Source organism: Pantherophis guttatus, chromosome 2 (genome assembly GCF_059756535.1).
Source record: "Pantherophis guttatus breed Tessera chromosome 2, ASM5975653v1, whole genome shotgun sequence".
Classification (NCBI taxonomy): Eukaryota; Metazoa; Chordata; class Lepidosauria; order Squamata; family Colubridae; genus Pantherophis; species Pantherophis guttatus.
In genome coordinates this window covers 218,755,272-218,778,352 of record NC_142064.1, presented here as the reverse complement: position 1 = coordinate 218,778,352, position 23,081 = coordinate 218,755,272, and the positions used below count along the sequence as shown (strand labels likewise).

The window sequence follows — 23,081 nt, the reverse complement described above, 5'->3', positions numbered from 1 at the left end:
AGAGCTGGAAAGAGAAAATGAGAGGGAAACAAGGGAAACGAGAGAGAGAAGGCGAGAGAAAGAAAGAAAAGAAAGAGAGGAAGGGAGGGAGGGACCGAGAAGGAGAGGAAAAAGAGAAAAATGAGAGAGGGAGAAAGAGAGAGAGAGAGACCCATTTCCCACAGAAAACACCTGGAGCCACCTGGCTACCCAGGAGCCACCTGGGTAGGTGTGGCTGGGGGGAGTGTCGTGACTGGGTGGGAGTGATGTTGAGTTGGCATTGCCCACCCAGGTTTTGTGACTCCCAGTATTTTCTTTTCTGTGGGAAACGGGTCCAAATGGCTCTAAGTATTTAAGATTTAAGATCCCTGCCCTGTTCAGAGGTGGGCTGCTGCTGGTTAGGACCGGTTCGGACAAACCGGTAGTTCCAACCAGCGGCTGGGCCCACCCACCTGCCTTGGTGCTATCCCGTCCTATATAATCACCATGTGTTTGATGCCGTGCATGCTCACCTTTTCGGTTCTGGGTGAACCGGTTGTTACATTATGTGACGCTCACCTCTGGCCCTGTTATAGTACTCCTATTTCTATTGCATGTTTTTTATTTTCTTTTTGTTACTATTTTCAACAATATATATCAATATATTGTTGAAAATATTTTCAGAAATATATCCTGGAAGAAACAGTGGCAAACTATTACAGTACTATTTTCAAGAAAACTGCCAAGGTGTGTCCATGACATCACCCAGAGTCAAGCTTCTTTAGCTATGGTATAGTATAGCCTTTACTGTCATTGTATATCATGAATACAGCGAAATTGGTTTTAGCCTCACTGGTGCAAAAAATACGAACAACATAAATAGTATAAAGAATAATAATCCCTATGCAAGTAATTAGGAGGAAAAAAGAAAAAGAAAGAAAAAGAAAAACTAATCATACGTTTCCGCGTGTGCATGGAGTGATTGTGGTTGTGTTTAAGAGTCTGACAGCCCATTGATAGAAACTATTTTTAAACCTATTTGTTCAGCTGGCTATCCTTCTATGTCTTCTGCCCAATGGTAGAAGTGCAAAGAGACACTGACCAGGGTGTGAATCATCTCCGAATATCTTTTTTAGTCTGCTAAAGCAGCGAGACCTGATGATGTCATCTAGTGGTGTTAGAGGGCAACCAATGGTTTCTTGTGCCGAATTGATCACTCTCTGTAGTGCCTTCCTATCCGCAGTAGTTAAACCAGTGCACCCTACTGTAATGCAGTATGTGAGGACACTTTCTACAGTGGACCGACAGAAAGAGGTCATCAGCCGTTGTTCCACCTGATTTTTTTCCGCAGGACTCTAAGGAAATGAAGTCTATATAAAGCTATGTTTTACATACTATTTTATATGTTGCAATTCCAATCTTTTTAGTGTCAGCTGCCACTTCAACATATAAGGAGGAGCATTTGCAGGGTGTGGTCAGAAAAGGCACCACATACACAAACTCCAAATAGAGTTTCTGGAGTACAAGTAGTCCTCAACTTACAACAGTTTGTTTAGTGACCATTACAAAGGCACTGAAAAAAAGGGACATGACTGTTTTTCACACGACCGTTGCAGCCTCCCCATGGTCATGTGATCAAAATTTGGATGCTTGGGAACTGACTCATATTTATGATGGTTGCAGTGTCCCAGTGTTGTGTGATCGTCTTTTACAATCTTCTGACAAGCAAAGTCAATGAGAAAACTGGGTTTACTCAATGACCGTGTTACTAATTTAACAATAGCTGTGATTCACTTAACAAATGTGGCAAAAAGTTGTAAAATGGGGCAAAACTCACTTAACAAATTTCTTACTTAGCAACATAAATTTTGGGCTCAATTGTGGTCATAAATTGAGGACTACCTGTATTATTGTGGCTACCATTTTGACTTTTTAATCATACAATGCAGGCAGTCCAGTATTTACTGGGCAGTGAAGCTAGTTATGTGCTGAAAGAAATTTTACAGATGCTGTTTATTCACAACTTATTTCCACTAATTTACTGCTAATACTGTAATATTATTTTCCATTAAACTAAAGTACCATAGTTCTTTCAAGTAATTTTATGGTTTATATATTGTAGCAAATAAATATTTAAGCTGTTGCAATGCCAAATTATAGGCACATAAAAACATGATACCCCTAGCAGTGTACTGTTACAGAGATACATTGCTAAGCATAGTATTTATAACTAAATATTTATTAACTGGGGAATGAAATGTAAAATATAGAATTATTTCTTGCTGTGGAATTTCTACCATAATTTATTTATATGCAGCACTATGCATATTTTAGTTGGACACTAGGCCTTGTCAAGAAAAAATACATTCTTCTTAACTTTTTTTTTTTTAGGGAATGGTAGTATGAATGCCATTATATACATAGTTCAAACTCTTCTTTCTTTTCCTGAGGATTGTTTGAGTTGTATTGTAATATTTGTGACTGGAATGTAAATAGTAGGTAAAAGGAGACAGCTTGGGGTGGGCAAACAGCTCTGTACTTGTGCAAAACCAATCTTTGAATTTGGTTTGTACTAACACCATATGTTGTCAGAAGTCAGGAGTTTTTAACAATGTTAGTCTAATACTGCATCAGCTGGAGCCTCCTGATAAATTAGATTATTTGCTAATGTGGCAAAAAACTGGAGAAACTGGATATAAAGGTTGAACTGTATTATATGGCAATAAAGAGAGTGAGTTTCCAATTGTTCCTGCAGGCTGTGGTGCTGGTTGTGGTGATGGGGTAACAAAAATGTTTAAATCATTCCAGTTGGAAAAGGAATCTGATAATTAGAAGTTGCAGTTGTTATTTGAGAAATTTGAAAATTATTGTGCATCAAAAAACATAAAATGGTGTTTTTTTTAACAAAGAAAGAAAAGGGGAAAGCATCGATACCTGTATAATAGAGTTCAATAATAGATTGCCATTGCTAAGTGATGTGGTGATAAAGAGTGGTGTCAGATCGCAGCATTCCTGGCAATCCCCACTGCTGTCATAACCCCAAGATGCATGGGTCATTTAAGCAAGAAGAGGTGAGAGTCCCAGGTAAGGAGTATGGGAGTGCTGTGGAAGAAGCTGGGGGAGGGCCTGTTTAGGCCATGTGAGAATCAGGGGAGTGTTAGCACAGGCTGTGCATGAAGGTCACAATGGCAATCACATGACCTCAGCTCCCTGCAACATCGTAATTGTGAACTGAACACCGAAGCATCTGGACTGCAGTCACATAATCGCAGAAGTGCTGCGATAGCTGGAACTTTGAGGACTGGTCATTTTTTTCAGCACCACCATAACTTTCAAGAATGGAATGCAACAAATGGATGAACAAATGGATGTAAGCCAAGAACTTCCTGTGGTGATATCTCAATTACAGAGACTCTTGGAGAAAACAAATTATCTCAATTCCCGCTAGTCAGAATCCAGACTCAAACATAGAACAGTGGCTGCTTTAGGTCAGTGTTTCTCAAACTTTTCTTCACTACAGACCCCTTTTAAATATCTTTTGTGGCCGTGGACTCCTAAGACTTAATATTTAAATCATAACATTTCTTCAAGCCTTTGTGGACCTCCTGTGATGACATTGTGGCACCCCCTGTTTTACATTTTTGAGGGAGAACAGCAGTCCGCTAGTCTAATTAGACAAGAATGATGCAGGATCCTTTTTCATTTTTAAATTTCTTGTCACTTTCAGTATCATGCATGATACTCTATTGCATTTCAATATGAATTGGGATCTATCTATCTATCTATCTATCTATCTATCTATCTATCTATCTATCTATCTATATCTATCTATCATCTCCCACCTTTTAACAAATAATTCAAGGCAGCAAAGGTGTCCAATATACCTTTCTTCTCCTATTGTCCCCACAACAACAACAATCATCACCTTGTGAGATCAGTTGGCTGACAGAGAGTAACTGGCCCAAGATCAGCCATCTAGCTTCCATGGCTAAGGTGGAACTTGAACCCACAGTTTCTTGCTTCCTAGCTTAGTGTTTAACCACTAGACCACAGGTGTCAAACTTGCGGCATCACTTTGCTGTCGTGTGACATTTCTCAATGTTTTTCCTCTTCGCAGAATTGGGGTGGGCGTGGCCTGTGTGTGATGCAATCAGCCCGCAAGCCGCCAGTTTGACAACCCTGTACTAGACCAAAGTGGCTCTCTTTCTGCGCCAACTCAGAAAGCTCAAACTGCCCAAGGAGCTGTTGATACAGTTCTACAGAGGAATTATTGAGTCTGTCACCTGCACCTCTATAACTGTCTGGTTTGGTTCTACAACCCAACAAGACAGACACAGACTTAAGAGGATAGTTAGAACTGCAGAAAAAACAATTGCTACCAACCTGCCTTCCATTGAGGACCTGTATACTGCACAAGTCAAAAAGAGGGCTGTGAAAATATTTACAGACCCCTCACATCCTGGACACAAATTATTTCAACTTCTACCCTCAAAACAAAGCTATAGTGCTCTGCACACCAGAACAAGACACAAGGACAGTTTTTCCCCGAATGCCATCACTCTGCTAAACAACTAATTCCCACAACACTGTCAAATTAACTACTAAGACTGTATTACTATTCTTCTTCTCATCCTTACTAGTACCTATCTCCATGTTGCTTGTATCTTTACAACTTATATTGTTTTTATAGTTTCCTAGTATGATTTGATTGCTTATTATTATCCTATGAGTATCACTAAGTGTTGTATCTTATGATTCTTGACGAATATATTTTATTTTTTTCTTTATGTACACTGAGAGCATATGCACCAAAGACAAATTCCTTGTGTGTCCAATCATACTTGGCCAATAAAGAAGAAAGAAAGAAAGAAAGAAAGAAAGAAAGAAAGAAAGAAAGAAAGAAAGAAAGAAAGAAAGAAAGAAAGAAAAGATAATGATGCTGATTTTCAGGAGTTCTGCTTCTACCTGAATCAATGTATGTAGTCATTGGCAGGGGCAGGGTTATGTTTGAGGCCATGGATACTATTCTGTGAGGCATCAAAAAGCTCGGTGCTCTCGCCCACAGTATCTAACATCTATACAAACCGGCTAGGAAGTAATGTTCTATTATAGGATGAGATGTTATCAGTCTTCTGATGGCACTAAGATCAATCAAGGATCTCCTTCCATCGGGACTTGAAGACTTGGCTTTTCAAACAAATAGGCTGAGACTGATTCCGGGCTTTATTATTTACTACTAATTAATTATTTGGATTAAATTATGATTTTATTGTACTTGTTTCTTAACTTGTGTTCACTGCCCTGAGTCCTTCGGGAGAATGGCGGCATATAAATACATGTAAAAAATAAATAAATAAATAAATTTGGGGATGCTATCAAAGGTAGCATCTGGAGGCTATTAGGAGCTTGGATGGATCAATAAACTCTAAGATTAAATCTTTCAAAAAATGAGTTGTATATCACTAAACAGCCAAGAACATTGGCCCTTTTGGTTACTTTGGATGGAGCTGCATTCTAAATTATGGGAGGTTATTATCCCACTATATTTTGTTTGATCCAAACACCATATTAAGAGGGAGTAAAAGCTTAGATATTTGGGACGTAATGTGAGTCATTAGAAAATATTCAAACACTTGCAGAATGAAGCTTTTGAAAAAGAGGCTGACAGAAGACTAGGTGGTTAAATATTATCATTAATATAAGCCTTAACTTACATGAATTCGAAGACCAGAAGAAAAAAAGATTGATCAATCCTCAGAGAGCCAGATATAGGAGCAGCTGCATACTGGAATTGCTTGTGCTACATCCTCAGTGCTTCCAGCTCAGCTGCACCTCCCCCGAGACGTGCATGGAGATTATTTAAGATAAAAATGGAATTGGGGGAAGAATTATGATCATGCCACATTACATTTAATGGCTCGTGCTTTGCACATTTTTTTTAAAGGATTTGGAAAAATTTTGGTGTAAAAAAAAAAAGAAAAGTGCTGGGAAGCTGACTGAGGAGAAAATCAGGCAGTCTACTTGAACATATAGGTTACTATCTTTGGGTAACTCTCTTATCCAGGATTAGCCTAAAACGTGAATGAATTTGTGGAAATATGCAGTTAGTGTTCTTGTAAAAAAAAATCTTTTTAATGCCCCCTGTTTACTACTGTAAGAGCAAAAGTTATTTAACTAGTGGAATAAATGGAAAAGGTCATGATTCTTTCAAGGAAAAAGATGCACAGAATTAAAATTAATTTGTTCTAAATTTTCCATTGAATTGAACAAAAGACAGTTTAATTAACTTGGACTAGATCTCTTGGTTTGGGATACATTGGGTATATTTAATTCTCTTTTTCAGGTCATACTATCAATTTAAAGCATGACGTAGGAGTAAGAAGCATAGTGGTGATGATTATGTGCCATCAATTCATTTTTGACTCCTAGGGACCACACGGACAGATTTTCTTCAAGATGATCTACCCCTAACCTGTTCTTTCATGACTCCTAATAGTACACTCATCGCTTCTGTAACTAAGTCTTTCTTCCTTTCCTTTCCCTTTCCCTTTCCCTTTTTCTTCTTTCCCTGCATTAGAACCTTCTCTAGAGAGCGGGGTCTTCACATGTGTCCAATATAGGATAATTAGAGCCTGGTCATTTGAATGAGAACTTTGGCTTATGCATTGTAGTATAACTTTCTGGAATATAGGTAAATGTATAGGAACAGATAGTCTTCGACTTACGAGCACAATTGAGCCCAAAATTTCTGTTGATAAGTGAAACATTTGTTAGGTGAATTTTGCCCCGTTTTACAACCTTTCTTGTCACAGTTGTTAAGTGAATCTGGCTTCCCCATTGACTTTGCTTGCAGAAGGTCGCAAAAGGTGATCACATGACCTGCATAAACTATGATAGTTTATGCAACTGGTATAAATATGAGTCAGCTACAAATTTTGATCAGGTGACCATAGGGATGCTGCAATGGTCGTAAGTGTGAAAAATGGTCATAAGTCACTTTTTTCGATGGCATTGTAACTTTGAATGATCACTACATGACTGTTGTAAGTCAAGAACTACCTATATATATATAAAAAAGAAAATGTTATGTTTTCCCTGACTTCATGTTACTTTTAATATTAGTTAAATATTCATTAGATTTCTGAACTGATGCAATCATTTAACTTTCTGTGGTATACATGAATAAATTACATGTAAGCGTAAAATATCCATGATATAATTGCAATGAAATAAAAAATTAAAACCAGTAATCTAATCAGAGCAATCTAAACACTCCTGTGGTGGTCTCTCAGTTAATTAAAAAAAAGCTCTACAAAAGAGTGTTTCACCTTGCTTCTGAAATATCAATATTAGAACTAATTTGGCTTCCTGGAGATTGGTTAAGAGGGGGATTTTTAGGCTCAAACAGCCCAGAATTATTTCCTTGAAAAGCAATACAGAGGTTTTCCTTGTAATGTTTTAAAGATATAAAAGGTTTATTTTCTCTTTAGGTTGTGCATGACTAAATATGTAAGTAGCATTTCACTAAAGCAGGGGTCTGCAACCTTAAACATTCAAAGAGCCATTTGGACCCATTTCCCACAGAAAAGAAAACACCAGGAGCCACAAAACCCTTCCCGTGCCTGACTATTTTTTGAGCGGCCACAAAACTAGCATATGTAGTTGAATTAAACATTCTGTTTTCTTCTGAAATTTTTCTTTTCTTGGATTTATCCATGGTTGGCCTACTGGGGGTTGAAAAGCTCAATAAATCGCATGCTGGTGGGTGTCGTACATTGGCAGTTGTGACACATATTTTGAGTGACAGGGAGCCGCAGCAGAGGGGTGAAAGAGCCACATGTGGCTCCAGAGCCGCAGGTTGCTGACCCCTGGCATACAAACTGATCTTCCTCCCTTCTTGCTTCTGACTTGTAATGTAGGAAATTGATGTATGGCCTAATGGCTGTACCTTTCAGAGATTACCTGTCTCCCTGCTTGCAATAATAACACTTCTGCCGCTATATCAGTGTGCCAGTCTTAAGCTATGGTTAAGAGTATACTTATTACCTATTTCTGAGTTCTCAAACCCTATTACTCAAGGTTTTCCTTGAAACCTGCCTACAAACAGAACTTCAAACTTACTCATGAGTCTTCATTTTCATCTATCATCTTCTTCTTTCTTCTCTGGGGAATCTGTGTTGGTTAAATTGATCCCATGTTGCAGTGTCTTTTTTTCGTGCATAGCAACTTCTATACTGACCCATCTTCAGTGACCTGGAGTCATCCAAGAACCTCCATTTTTCCAGCAGTATGAAACAGGTTTTTGGTTTTTTTTTTTTGCTTTTGCTTACTAACCATTTTTTCCCTCCTCTTTCTCTGAGTCCAGCAACAATTACTACTGTCTTGTTTTTTCTCCCCCCTGTAAGAAATTCTGATGGTTGCAAAAAAACACTTCCAGCTCTTTCCTGTCTTCAATTTATCAGCTGCAAGTATGGTCTGTATGTCTGGGGGATCATGTAGCAGGAGGGCAGATGGTGTTTATTCTCTTACAAGTCTATTCTATAATATTGGGGGCATTGTGATAAAATATCGCCTCCTGACCATACTCCCCATAATTTCATGATAATGAGTGGCTATAAGTAAAGTTTCCCAATATGTTCTTGTTGGGAAATTGATTCTAATTGAACCAGATGAGCTACTTGGTACGTCAGCATTAAATGATGTCACTTTTCCAAAATATTGCTAAGTCAAGAGAAAGCTAATTAAGATAAACTTCACCTCCAGATACAGAAAAAATTGACCTTAAAAAACCCTTGGGAAGCACTTTTTCTACATGTAATACAAGTAGCTTCTTAATGGTATATACCTGCATTTTTCAGAATTGGAGTAATTAATCACTGATTCCTGCAAACAACCAAAAAAGGATATCACCCTCTCTGTTGAATTTATATTGTAGGGTTTTTAACATATGATCCACAGCAGGGGTGGTATTTGCTTACTTTCACTACCGGTTCGCAAATGTGAGCGTGCTTGCATGCTACTCTCTTGCGCATCTCCTCCATACATGTATAGAGCCTTCTGTGCATGCACAGAGGGTCAAAAACAGGACTTGGTGGGCAGAACCTCCCACCGCAGCGCTACCGGATCATGTGATCCGGATAGAGTCGTCTGAATTTCACTACTGATCCACAGCTTCTTTGGGGTCTGTGGATAATTTTCAGGGGTTCATGACTCTTCCAAGTCATGATACTTCCAAGCAAATTTCTTTATTGCTCCTCACCTATAGACAGAATCTTCCAAAGAAAAGCAGATTAACACCCCCATAAAGCATACACTCTGAGAACTATTAGAGAGGAGCTGTTTTAATCCTCTTTTTGTCACACAAACTATCTGAACTGAGTTATCGTTTTGCTCCTCTGGAATGCCCTCCCGCCCTTCTGGGAATCCAGACTACATTCTATCGCAATTACTGTATTACATTTTTATAATATTTTATAATTGAATTTGAGCATACTTATAATTTATAATACATTCTACATGTGCTTATTTTAGGCATTAAAAGACATTTTTTCAAGAAGAGATCTCTAGACTCTCAAATGGATCCATGACACAGAAATGTTATGAATCCCTGATGTACTGATAAACAACCTACACAAGCTTGAGGCTCTGCTGGGTCAAAATGGGACAACTTGCTACAGCCAACTCGCCACAATCAACTCAACACAGCCAACTCACCACGGGACAACTTGTCACAGCCAACTTGCCATGAGACACCTTGCTGTGGAACAATTTAACAATTCTATTTAATTATTTAAAATAAATAAAAAATATTTTAATTTTTGCCATTCACATTTCATTCTTCCCCTCCTTTTGCATCCTTTCTTTAATGATTCTATTCCATCATTCCTTTGATATTAGTGTAACTCTTGTCCTGCAGTGAGTTGGCTGTGGCAAGTTAGCTGTGGTGAGTTGGCCATGGCAAAGTGGCCATGGTGAATTGTCATAGACCCCTTGTCAGATTAGAAAGCCATATTATACAAAACAATGCAAGAAGTATTGGGACAGAATATGTTGCGATTATATAATGAAGCTATGGAGAAAGTCAAAATACCAAATTCATGGACAGAAGCCATAATAACAATCATTCCAAAAGAAGATACAGATCTCCAGTTAATACAAAACTATAGACCTATTTCATTATTGAATGCCGATTACAAAATATTTGCAGCAATCTTGGCCGAAAGGATCAAATCAGTATTAAATACATATATACACCCAGACCAAAATGGATTTCTGCCGGGACGCCAAATAAAGAACAACATGAGAATAGTACTTAATGCTCTAGAATATTATGAATCACACCCGGAGAAGCAGGCAGTGTTGTTTTTTCTTGACGCCCAAAAGGCCTTCGATAATCAAAATTGGAAATTTATGATTGAACAACTACAAAATATGCAAATTGGAGAAAAATTTGGGAAAATTATAGCAGAAATCTATACCAAGCAATCAGCAAGGATAATTATGAATGATGACATAACAGACAAATTTAATATAACAAAAGGAGTCAGACAAGGCTGTCCACTTTCCCCCTTACTATATATTCTATCATTGGAAATCCTGTTGAAAAAAATTAGAGAAGACCAAGGAATTGAAGGTTTAAGGATCAATAGAGAAGAATACAAAGCTCAAGCCTTTGCTGATGACCTAGTGTTTTTGACAGAAAATCCTATGGAATCTATACCTAATTTGTTCCAAAAAATAGAAGAATTTGGAGAAGTGGCCGGACTGAAAATCAATAAAAGTAAATCGAAGCTAATTGTAAAAAACCTTACGGAAATCCAAACAAAAGAAAGCCATATTAATCCCAGAAACTTCCACGCTGCCACCTTCTTGTGCTTGGGAAAATAGGAGTGGGGGATCTAATAGAGGGTTTGTAGTTAGACATAATAGCATTCTTCCCTTCGGTCAAGGTCATGGTGCTCCTGCATCTGGAGGAGGAGTGGTTGCAGTGATGGCTCAGGTTGGGACAGATGATGATTGGGCCATGTGATGGACTGATGGGTGCAGGCAGCTGGATTTGGGATTTTGATTTACTGAGGGAAAACCCAGAACTATCAGATTCGGGTTTTCCCAGAGGTGCCAGTATACCTACTCTAATAAACAGGAACTTTGAGAAAATGCCTGTTTTGGAGTTTTTAATTGGAGTTGGGTTGTTCTGGAACACTGACACCCTTGCTGGAATGCCATATTCCTTCCAACTAGCAAACCTTTTTACTTTGTAGAACTTATTCCAAATACAGTGTTTCTTGGGTATCTAGATTTATCCTGAAACTCCATAGAAAAATAAAACAGGGAAATAGAAGTTATATGATTTACAGATAGTGCCCAATTTACAATCACAATTGGGAGCAGAACTTCTGTTGCCAAGCTAGGCAGTTGTTTTATTATCTTTTTATCACTGTTGTTAATCTACGCTCTCTAAATCTAGTGTTTTTAAGTGTCAGAGATAGTTTTAAAGACAAGTTATGGTTATTCTTCACAGTTTTTAATACTGCCAAAACATTGTTAACACTGTAACTGTGACTCTGAAAATTTGCAGGAAGAAAAAGTTAGAGAGTTTTGTAAATGCAGAATGAAAATCCGTTGACCAATAGAAATGGATCAAATATGCTTAAATTGTAGTTTAACATGTCAATCTTGGTTGGGTTTCAGAATAGTTCCTTATAAAGGTATAGTAGATACTTACAGTACTTTATAATTCCTGAGCTCCAGTCCTTGCTTTCCTTGATTATGTTTGAATTCACAATTTTCCTTGATTATGTTTGAATATAATATTTAATATAACACAAGTCAGAAAAATTCAAATCACTTTCATAATAATCTGGGCATTTTGGGGTTGGGGACAGAAGTGGAAAGTGTCATCATGAGATAATTCTGCTATGCTGCTTCTGGAAGCTACTTGCACTGCTCAAGATTGCAAAATTCTACAAGATTAACACATTAAAATTCAAAGTATATTCTGTAAGCAACAACAGTTCTTTACTGAACAGTGCCACCTGCAACTCTAAAAAGCTGTAGCTGATTCTTAGTGTTATAATGACAGTTTTAAGGAACAATGATACTGTCACTATTATCCTTTTACTGAAATAATCAATAATCAGTTCAGTCCTGTAGGGCGATACTGATATAACCAGCTTGTCTATGGTATGTCAAAGAATATGAGAAAAACTTCCCCTCAGGAGAATGTTTAGGGCCCTACGTCTGAGATATATTTCCACCACACAGTTGACTTTTAGCTCTGCCTGGCAGACTTCTGCTTTTCTATTTAATAAAAATCCTAAATGGATCAATGTTTTATATCAGGTTCATCATAATTTAATTACCTTCAGTGAAGATTATGAGAATTAAGTGTTGTATGGTGCTGGATAAGCTTTAGAGTAATATCAAATACTTTGTTTATTGGCAGGTATTTTAATGAAAGGACACACACATATTGTTGTTAGCAATGATTTTTTTTCTAAAATTGCTATAACACAAATGTTTTATTCTAGCTTTCTCCCACCTCCCTTTCCAGTACTAAAAGTGCAGTTTCTTTCATTCTTGTGAATAGATTTAAAATGATATACATTTAATCCAAACCATCCAAAGTCTTAAATTGTATGTATTTCCCCTCTCTTAACACTCCTAAATTTAATCCATGACTCCCTCCTCCCCCATAATGTGATTCAGAGAGACAGAGGGGAGGTTTGAATACAAAGTTTCAATGGGACATGAATGGTTTCAGCTGGCTTTTAATGAAACCAGAAGGAGGTCCAGTTTGGGCTCAAAATGTTGACTATACCGAGCAAAACTCCTGTGCAATGAATGAGTTGCTGTGTATTCCTAAAGTGATGTTTTTAGTTTCTTCCACCCTCCCTGCTAACTGACCAGTATTTATTGATCTTCATTTAGAAAAAAAAAAAAGATGTTGCATCTGCAATGCCTATAAAAACAACCACCCATAGCATTAAGTACTAGAACATGTTCTTCCTTATGCCTCAGTTTAAGTTTTTAATTATTTTTACCAAATCCTGCAGTTTGTTTTCTCCAGTGCTCTTATTTCCAATTGTAAAAATCAGCATAAAGACACTCATCCCTTTGTCAATGCAAATAAAGCCATTTCGGGTGTCCTAGTTTTTGAGAAGTTGGGGAAACTGCCTTAAGCATTTTCCTCCTATTCTTCTGTGGTAAATCTAGGTGCGTTTTAAAATATGACTTTAGTACAATTTCAGAGTAAAAGAACAGAAATCTTGAACCAGTGGCCGCCTCAGCCTGGTAGTAATAGTAAATTTTCTTCTTCTTCCACAGCTTCCATTCAGCCTCCCTTCAAGGCTTCTCTCTATTTAGAAGCAGCATTTGTCATCAGAGAAGCCCCCCTCCCCTTTCCACATTTATTTCCATGGTAACCGTTTTAAGGCATTCTGCAGACTGAAAACTACTTTTGCTTTTTTCATCATGCAGGCTGCCATTGTGAAGAGTTCACTGTATATCTACAGCTTCTGAGTTAATATAAAAGAATATGCAAGCAGTATGCATGGACAATTTGTTTTTAAGACGAGTTACTTATAAAGGAACTGCGGGGCAGCCTACATGCAACCCACTGTTATGTTGTTTACTAAAGGAACCACAATCTAAATTGATTAATTAATTGATTAACTTTGGGATAGATTTGATCAGAATGGATGTTGCATCCAGTCAGCTGGGCAATTTCCTGAATTTAGTTCAAGGAAAATCTGGCCAGATGGCTGGTTGTGTTTAAGCTGATAAATTGCTGGTAAGTGCTCATGCTGTGATGTATTGCAAATCTCTCTCTCTTTTTTTAATTGTACATTTGTTCATGTCTATCTAAGAATCATTTGAAAACTATGGTGTCTTAATGTCAGATTCTTTCGTGTTTAGAAATTTCTTTTTAATGTTAACAAAGGTGCAATCTGCTGTATTTGCTCTTTCAGATCTTGTGTGCACAAAATAACCTTTGAATGCTATATGTCTCTTGCTGCTTTTCTTTAATGGCATGTTTCACTTTATTGTTCTGTTTTTTAAAAAATGTCACATAGGTATTTATACTTTTCTTCAAAATTATAATTGGTTTAAGCTTATATTTTCAGAAGATGCAAAAATGGTAGACTGACATTTTTATTAGCTGTGTATTACTAATACAGACATACATACACATTACTGCTTATTGACGTTCATTGATTACATTTTTTTCAAAATCCAAGTAGATGTGTTAATAACTGAAAAAAAATAATGTACCTTTATTTGAATGTAAAAGCTGATATTGATTCTGTCCCTGGGATTTTATATCCTTTTCATTTTTTTGTTTGTTTATAAAACTGGAAGAATGTGTGGTTAGCTTGAATTATGGCAATATAAATCTACTGCTTTTCTAAAATTCAGAAGCAAATCATAATTGGTGAATCACCATGACAACATATTTTGTATTTCACCATATTTTTTTTTTTACAATTCCATGAAACCCTTGATGTTCTCGCATTCATTTTATAATGAAAAATAATAGAAGTGAATCATTTCATTATGGTCTCACAATCATTGATTCTTAAAGTACTACCGGTATATGTTGTTTCGTATACAATCTATCTTCTCAATTCTCTTTTGATAAGTGAATAGCACATTCGTTGGCAAATGTGAAAATAGTATGTATATGTGTGATTTATACAAAGGGCAGTTCTAAATTTTTGTGTTTTTAAGAATCAAGGTGTTTTCATTAGATATGTAAATAAACATACATAATGTGCAATAACTTTATGAACCAGGGTTCCTGCCGACTTAAGTGGTGTTGATGAAATGCTGAGGTGGCTGGATTTCCTGTTTTCTGCATCCCAGTGCCCTGAGGATATCTTACACCTCTCTGGAATTGATGAAAATCATAGTAATTATAAAATAAAATGCTGCTGCTTCTCTTACACCTTGGAGCATTATCTCGCCTCTGCCTCATCATCTTCTGTTTAGCATGGATCTAGGGAATGGAATGAGACAATATTTTAAAATGTGCCTGTACATTCAGTTTTGCTTTTATGTAAAGTATTCAGTAACATGCACTTGTTCCTCTAGAAATCTTATGTGGCGCTTATTCAAGTATGTTTAAAAAAAAAGATAGGGCTTGTGAAAATAACAAAGGTGCTAGGGATAAAGATGTTGCAACAGCTGCACTAATGACAATATATTAAAAAGCATCAGGCCTACTGGTATTATACCAGAGTTGATACAGTGGCTTGGAAGACTGTTTAAATTAGGATGATCAGAAATATTTTCAGAGGTGAAGTTTTTGTAACTGAATATTGTATGCATTTGTGTCATTTATATTAGTATCACAATAAAAATTAGGATCCAGAAATTGTATCAGCTTGAAAAGAATTCTAAGATCTACAGTTCCAGGGACTGAAATTTGGGGAAGGCTTCAGTAAGAGCTGAAAATTTAATTTTTCTTTGAGTTTTTAGGCAGGAACTTGTGTTACTTTTGTTATTAGAAAGCAGAGGTGACCAACTATAGCTTATACATATCATGAAAATCTTAAGAAATTTCTAATACAATCTTCCATAAGTGCTTATATTTCCTTTCTAGGTCATAGTTAATAGGTAGAACAGTAGTATACCTCCAGCAGGGACATCCAGGGTTTGTTTCTCCACTTAACCAGAGACTTCGCAGGTGGTTTAGGTAAGACTCCATTGAAGGTATTTCACAGGATTGGGTGGATTATAATTTGGTGAGATGATCATGCCTTAATTTATCAAAATAAATGGATAAATAAATCCCTGTATACTCTTTTTCACAAGATTGTCCCACTCTTGAGTCCATAAAACATGGATATACTGGGAAAAAAGTGCACAAGGTTAGCATTACTAGGTAAGACAAAGGTAAACTCAAGAGTTGTAGTCAGGATCACAAAGAGATTTTTAGCCTATCTTCTACAGATTTTCCCTGAATTTATACCACTGCTTCTTAGTTCCCTTGAGCAATTGGGGAAACTAAAGCATAGATCAGGATCACTGAAGAAGAGAAGAAACACCTGCTCACTGTACGGGGATTGCTGAATGGTTACATTGGTCTCCCCATCTCCAGCAATCTTGTATATTTCTGTACCATATGTTAACAAGCACATTATGTCATGACCCTCTAAGCAGCTTCACCCTCTTTTAAATGAACTGAAAGTGATTGAAAGAGGCGATTGTCATGGTCTAGCTTAAAAAGAGAAAATAATTCAATACCATTATAAAGGTTGTGAATTACAGGTCATATTTGGAACTGGTCAGAGTCCTAGGCATAGTATATTAGCTAGAGCAGTGGTCCCCAACCTTTTTATCGCCGCGGCCCGCTGAGCGTGCGCAGGGGTGGGGGCACGGCCCAGGAGCTTTTGCGCACGGCCCATTGCGCACGGCCCAGGAGCCTTTGCGCTGCAGCGTTCATGTCCCCCGGCCGCTGCGCGGCCTGGTGCCAGGTACTCCACGGCCCGGCACCGGTCCGCGGACCGGGGGTTGGGGACCACTGAGCTAGAGACACCAAATCTAATTCAGACACTGCCTTCCATGCAAAAATTCTATCTTGACAAATTCTCAGAAACTTGGATCCTGTTCATGTCTGATTATGCAGACAGCTGCCATCAACAATTTTACATGACTATACAGCATGCCAGCAAGGAGTAACATCTATATCTAGGCTGGGCCACAAAAATTTGCCAAGAAGAGCAGTAGTCTGGCAGTGGCCTTGCCTGGCCCACTGTGTCTTTCAGCTGTGGTGTTTCTAGCCAGTGTCTGCAGTTGCCTTTTCATCCTCACACCCCATTGTGTTGAACAAGACAACAGGACTACAGGACTCACCATCTCCAGCTCTTGTGGAAGAATGCTGATTTAGAGACACCAAATCAGCAGGGAGGTAAGCCATAGCAAAGGAAGACTGGTTGGAAGGCTGGAGCTGCATGAGAAGAGCGGGATCTGGCTGCCCTGCCCTGAAGGTTTCCCTGCCAGGTAAGGAGTGGGAAAAACAACAAGTGAGCAAGCAAAATTCCCTGCTTGGTGAAGAGGTAAAGAAGGATTCTACTAGCAAAGAGAGAATAGAGGAAAGAAATGAGAAAACGACTAAAAATGTTGTTTCTGCTCGACAAGGAGAAAGAACAAAAAGAAAGGTAGGATCTGAGCAGTTTTTATTGAGATGACCTTCCTAGATTATATTATCCTAAATATGATCTTGAAAAAAATATATCAGTTCGGTAATCTAATCTTGGAGTTCTAGTTCTTAAAAGAGCTGCTGTCTGAGTGGCTACAGTGAAATGACCTATTTTGCAAATAGCTGTGTTTCAGGTATTTTTTTCACTTAGCAAGTTTAAATTTAACAGCATACTCTTCATTTTTGAATGACTAGAGATTTTTGCAAAAGGTTTCCTGTTGTACCTTTCAGGCCAACAATTTAGTGTTCAGGCAGCACTCATAGCAATGTTGATCTACATTAAATGGTTGGCTGAATTTCTTCTGCTACTCTGAGAATTATTTTTCACATTGGTATAATTCCAATGATTGTGGCCCTGTACTTTGGGATTGGAGAACCAATTTGTTCTGTTGATTTTATTAAATTAATCCACTGATTGCTTTGTAGATTGCCTGGACATTTTTGAGGACAGCTACGTCTATATATTTTAGGGATGTGGTGGCTCAGTGGCTAAGATGCTGAGCTTGTCGATCGAAAGATCAGCAGTTCAATGGTTCGAATCCCTAGTGCCGCATAACGGGGTGAGCTCCGTTCCTTGTCCGAACTTCTGCCAACCTAGCAGTTCAAAAGCATGTGAAAAATGCAAGTAGAAAAATAGGGGCCATCTTTGGTGGGAAGGTAACAGTGTTCCATGCGCCTTTGGTGTTTAGTCATGCCAGCCATATGACCACGGAGACATCTTCGGACAGCACTGGCTCTTTGGCTTTGAAACGGAGATGAGCACCGCCCCCTAGAGTCAGGAACGACTAGCACATATGTGCGAGGAGAACCTTTACTTTTACGTTTATGTCAATATTTGGATACTTGATCTTGCATGATTTATGGAGTACTTCTCAGTACTTTATGTTTATTCAGAGTTGTTTTAATGACAGTGTCTATTAACTGGTTGCTCGAATAGTTAAAAAAGCACTATTTTTAAAAAAGTAAAAACAGTTACCCTGGTTAAATTAGGACATGGATGGCTAACTAGCAATATAAATGCCATTGTTGGCTAGGATAGGTGTTTTTTATGGACTGGAAAGCCATTGATGGCCTGACTGCATCTTACTTCTTTATTCCTTTTATGTAACCATTGTTCAGTAAATGAGGGGATAAAACAATTTCAAGGCTGAAGAACTAAATATACAATGGTGTACGTTCAAGGTATTCTTTAGAGTTGATTGTGCTATATACTTGCTAAGGGGTTGGACCATGCGTACGGTATTGCTAGGGTGGGAGAAGCTGACATATGCATTATTAAGTAAAAGTTAAAGATACCCACGGGTTTTAGTACTATAAATTATTATTTGTTGTTTTAATCATTCAGTCATTGTCCAACTGTTGGCAACTTTATAGGCAAGTGCTGTCCATGCTACCCTGTCAAGCACAGCTTCTTTCAGTTCTTGGATGTTCATCTTTGTATCAGTTTTGATATTATCAAGCTAGCATGTTCTTTGCTTGTCCCTTCTTCTTGTTCCATTAACCATTCTAGCATCATTGACTTCTCTAATGAATTTACACACATGACATGGCCAAAGTAAATCAGATATTTTCTTGTGATTTTTGGCTTCTAGTGATATGTTTGGTTTGATACAATTCTGCACCTCTCTCTTGGTTACTTAGGATGTCCATGGTATATGCAATCATTTACACCAGAACCACAATTCAGAGGCATCAGTTTTTCAATCAGCTCTTCTTAGTGTCCAACTTTCACATCCGTACATTATCATAGGGAAGACTATTGATAAAAGTAGCCTGCTTTTTGTATTTATATCAATGTCTCTGCTTTTCCAGATCTTATTCATGTTAACCATTGCAGTGCGGCCTAAGTCTCTCCTACATTTAATTTTGGGATTAGAACTGCCATCATGAACAATTTTTGATCCAAGGAAGATCAATTCTCAGACTAATTCAATTTCTTCCTTGTTGATTATAAACATCTCATGTTGATATGCAGCTTGTTATTATCTTTGTTTTCCTGATGTTAAGCCTCAATCCTACTTTTTCACCTTCGTCCTTAATTTTCCAGAACATTTTTCCAGGTCTTCCTAATTTCCACTCGCTTACTTCAGCATACAGATTGGACAAAAATGGTGATAAAATACATCCTTAACTCCCTTACCGATTCTGTGTTACCATAGAGTGTTCTCACTGTTGCCTCCTGATCGGTGTATAGTGATCTGATAAGTCTAATCAGGTTTATGATCTTGGGATAGATACCAAGATCAGGCAAAGCTGACCATAGTTTATTGTTTTCTACCATGTCAAAAACTTTTCTGTAATTGATAGAACTCATATGTAGATCCTTTTGATATTCACTTGTCTTTTCCATAAACCATCTATTATTGGCAATGTGATCTCAAGATCCATGCCTCCTTCTAAAGCCAGCTTATACATCAGGTAACTCTTGACTTATGACGTTATACTATTATTTATTTATTCATGCATTCATTGGATTTGGAAGGCTGCTCAACTCCAGAATGATTCTGGGAAGTTTACACAATTATAAAGGAAGAGAAAAACAGTCTGAATCAAACAATATCTAAAATTCTTATAAAAGCTGTCATGGGCTCCCTAAGGGCCCAAACCAGAGGTGGGTTTCAGCAGGTTCTGACCAGTTCTGGAGAACTGGTAGCGGAAATTTCGAGTAGTTCGGAGAACCGGTAGTAAAAATTCTGACTGGCCCCGCCCCCATCTATTCTCTGCCTCCCAAGTCCCAGCTGATCAGGAGGAATGGGGATTTTGCAGTAACCTTCCCCTGGATTGGGGAGGGAATGGAGATTTTACAGTATCCTTCCCCTGCCACGCCCACCAAGCCACACCCACCAAGCCATGCCATGCCCATTAAGCCACGCCCACAGAACCGGTAGTAAAAAAATTTGAAACCCACCACTGGCCCAAACCCAAGCTGGGAGCAAAGCTATGTTTTTAAAGACTTGTAGAAGCCTTGCAGGATGGGACCCATGGGACTCTGGGTGGGAGGCTGTTGTAGAGGAGAGTTGCCACAATGGAGGAAACCTATTTCATCAGGTTTATAAAACTCAAATGACATTTACTATAAGGGACCTATCAGGTGTTTGGATTGTGGTTACATTTCCTTGTATTCCAGTAGTATAAAACTTACTATGTAAGCAGGTGCAGTTTTGTGCCAACGAGCATGCATTTTAGATAGAAAGGAGTGGAAATGTGGAACCATATTAATTCTGAGCCAGATTTAGAACTTCATTCTGAGAAGAGTCAAGAGCAAGCCAACAAGGAAAATTATGGGATTTGTTTTATGAACGGGTTGTAGAGACAGTGATTCTAAACTGCAAAACTCACATTTGAAGTGGATTTACTTTTGAAATTATTGCTGAACAGTTCAATTGTTTAAACTTTGTGAAAAAGTAACATCTTGGATATTTTACAGCCAAAAACCATTTTCTTGAAATGAGTGTGGTTTTCAAGAAGGACTTATTTGTGCCTATTCATTCGTGTCTTTTGGGGCTCAGTTTATTTAGGACTGTATACAATTCTGCTTCTCGCTCTCCCCTTCCCTTCCCCCCAAAAATTGTCTAGAGTCCCTTTGCTTGCCTTTATCTAGTTTCTCCAGCACCATTCCTTTTCCTTATTGTGTTTCCAGAATATGCATATCAGTCTTTGACAGGCACTTTTTGAAAAGGCTTTGCAAAAAGAGACAGCTATTTTGCTTCTGGCATATTAATTTCCGTAACATCATTAAGTACAAGGTAATTGCAAATGTTAGAATTTTATGAGGAATTTCATAGCAAATAGCACTTGGTGGCTTCTGAGATGCATTTAAAATTGAACTTCACTGCATTATATAGCATTGAAACGTCTTCCAATGTAAAAATTATCTTGAAAATCTGCTATTATTAATTCAGTGCTTATTTGAAGCAAATAATAATCTCTGTAGTTATGTTATGCTGAGAGAATGTATGGGTGTTTGCTCACTGTTTTATGGCATCAAGTTAACTGTTTGATAGTTTTTATTCATTTTATTGTAAGTTTTCTGAAAGGCAGCATACATGTTTAGTAATGGACATTAGATAGCATGAATTTGGCATGGACCTGAGTTATTTGAGGGACCATCTTTCTCCAATCACATCCATATCAGAGGTGGGTTTCAGCAGGTTTTGACCAGTTCTGGAGAACCGGTAGCGGAAATTTTGAGTAGTTTGGAGAACTGGTAGTAAAAATTCTGACTGTCCCCGCCCCCATCTATTCTCTGCCTCCCAAGTCCCAGCTGATCGGGAGGAAATGGGGATTTTGCAGTAACCTTCCCCTGGATGGGGAGGGAATGGAGATTTTACAGTATCCTTCCCCTGCCACGCCAACCAAGCCACGCCCACCAACTCATGCCATGCCCACCAAGCCATACCCACAGAACCGGTAGTAAAAAAATTTGAAACCCACCACTGATCCATACCATCGTTTCTGACATGCTCTGGGCCCTGCTGGCTAGGAGTGTTGCCTGGTGGTACCAGTGGTGGGCTCTGCATGGTCGCAAGGGTTTGAGCGAACCCTTATCTCTGATCGCTGGCTGGGCCCTCCTACCTGCCCCTGTTCTATGCTAACCATTTAAATAAATAAATAAATTTATAACCATTTATTTACTTTCTGGCTTGTTGGCTGGCCCAGCTGCGTTCCGGGCTGCCCCTGCTGTTCTCACTGGAGCTGCCTGAGCTGATTAGGAGCCTGTTTGAAGCTCCGTTTTTCTCCCAAAGGGGTGCGTGCATTCACAACCAGCAAACCCTTTGTTAAAGAAAGTGCAGCCCACCTCTGGGTGGAGCCCATAAAGAGAGCCTTTTCTGCTTTGGCAGTGGCAATTTGGAACATCATCGCTTGGGAGATCAGATTGGCCCTCACCCAGCTGCCTTTTTGAAAGGCCCTGAAATCGTTATGTTGCCAATGGGCATGGAGAACCAGGAATGTGGTAGAGCCTGTACAATGGCTGTACAGGTAGTATTCAGCCTATAATTGGGGGAGGGTGTGCAGATGGAGAAGATTTACTCAGCAATTTGTGACCTTTTTCTGCTGCCTTTCCCATTGACTTTAGCATCAGCACAAAAATGTTTTTTAAAGTAATTGATAGAAACTTCTGATATAGACGCAACCCCTTTTCTTTTTTGCAGGAAAGATTTGCTTATGACTTGCCATTTGAGTTTGTAGCCATCTTTTATTTATTGTAGTATGTGTATGGGGTCATGGGTGTAACTGTCCGTTTGCTTACTTATCTACCTACCTACCTACAGTACCTACCTACCTACCTACCTCTTGCTTACATCTTCTAGTTTGTGATGTTTGTTAATGGTTTACAGAGAGCCAGTGTCATGTAAAGGATGTCCCTTTGCTACGCAGTTTTAGCTTGCTGAGTAATTCGTGCACTTTAACAGAATTCTTGTAGCTCTTGAAGCAGATCATCTCATTTTCAGTTTTGCATGGAACCCTGAAAAATAGCAGGCTGCTTTAGTGAACAGAGGTGCTTTGCTCATGTGACACCTGAAGTACTTCTGAATCATTTTCAAAGCATGCATTGTCCTAAGACTTAGAGTAGGCTTATTAAATGCAGTACTTGATTAATTACATGGGACCTTATTTATAGTCCAAAACATACCCCCCCAAAACCCTCCCCACAAATTTTATACTTGCTGAAAGCCATTAAGGAATTTCTTTTACACGAAAGAATGAATTTAAAGCTGTCTTCTGGGTGGATTTACTTGCCTTCTTTCTTGTTCCCTAATCTTGTTCCCCATATTAGTGATTGTGGCAAGGAATCTTGCATGTCAGGATTAAGGCAACAGTCTTATACAGCTTCGCTTCACTTGTCCTTAAATACTTGCCATAACCAATTTCATCAAAGCAGTGTTGCATTAACTTGGGGCTGTAAAGATAAGAGCAA

The 23,081-nt window shown here is 38.3% G+C and overlaps 1 protein-coding gene across 4 annotated transcripts in view; it reads left to right on the top strand.

Annotated features, from left to right (window-relative positions):
* FGD3 (FYVE, RhoGEF and PH domain containing 3) overlaps positions 1–23,081 on the top strand; it is a 106,243-nt gene that overhangs the window by 28,690 nt on the left and 54,472 nt on the right. Inside the window, exon 2 of one of the 4 annotated variants that reach the window (XM_087887834.1) lies at positions 13,285–13,750. The exons of the other annotated variants lie outside the window; for them this stretch is intronic. The gene's annotated coding sequence lies outside the window, so the exon portion shown is untranslated. The remainder of the gene's footprint in view (positions 1–13,284; positions 13,751–23,081) is intronic. 4 annotated transcript variants of the gene reach the window in all.